Genomic DNA, 415 nt, shown 5'->3' on the forward strand with positions numbered 1-415 from the left:
TGGGTTTTCATGTAGAGTGATGGCGGAAGAGAAAAAACAAGGGACGGAAGAGGGATGATAAAAAAACAGAAGAAACAAACAACAATATACGTGAGAGCGCGACGAAAGGTAGACAAGAGAAAGGAATCGAATACAGACAGAGAGTAAAGAGATACTAGGGAGCCATTTCTTATACGGAAAATATAGAACAAATATAGAAATCTCCCAAGGCAAGGCAGATAACGTATCCCTTGGCTTGGCATTTCCTCGCAGCCTTCGAATCGCACAGCACCATCAGCTAAAGAGGATCTGGAAATGAAATAGAAAAATAAAGTCCAGCTTGTAGTGAAGCTTTTCTTATATCAAGTGGCTCGCCAGTTGGAAGGTCAGAGATAAAAAACAACGAGCGAAGTAAGTATCGTAAAGATTTCTAAGA

Source organism: Penaeus monodon, chromosome 32, assembly GCF_015228065.2.
Source record: "Penaeus monodon isolate SGIC_2016 chromosome 32, NSTDA_Pmon_1, whole genome shotgun sequence".
Lineage (NCBI taxonomy): Eukaryota > Metazoa > Arthropoda > Malacostraca > Decapoda > Penaeidae > Penaeus > Penaeus monodon.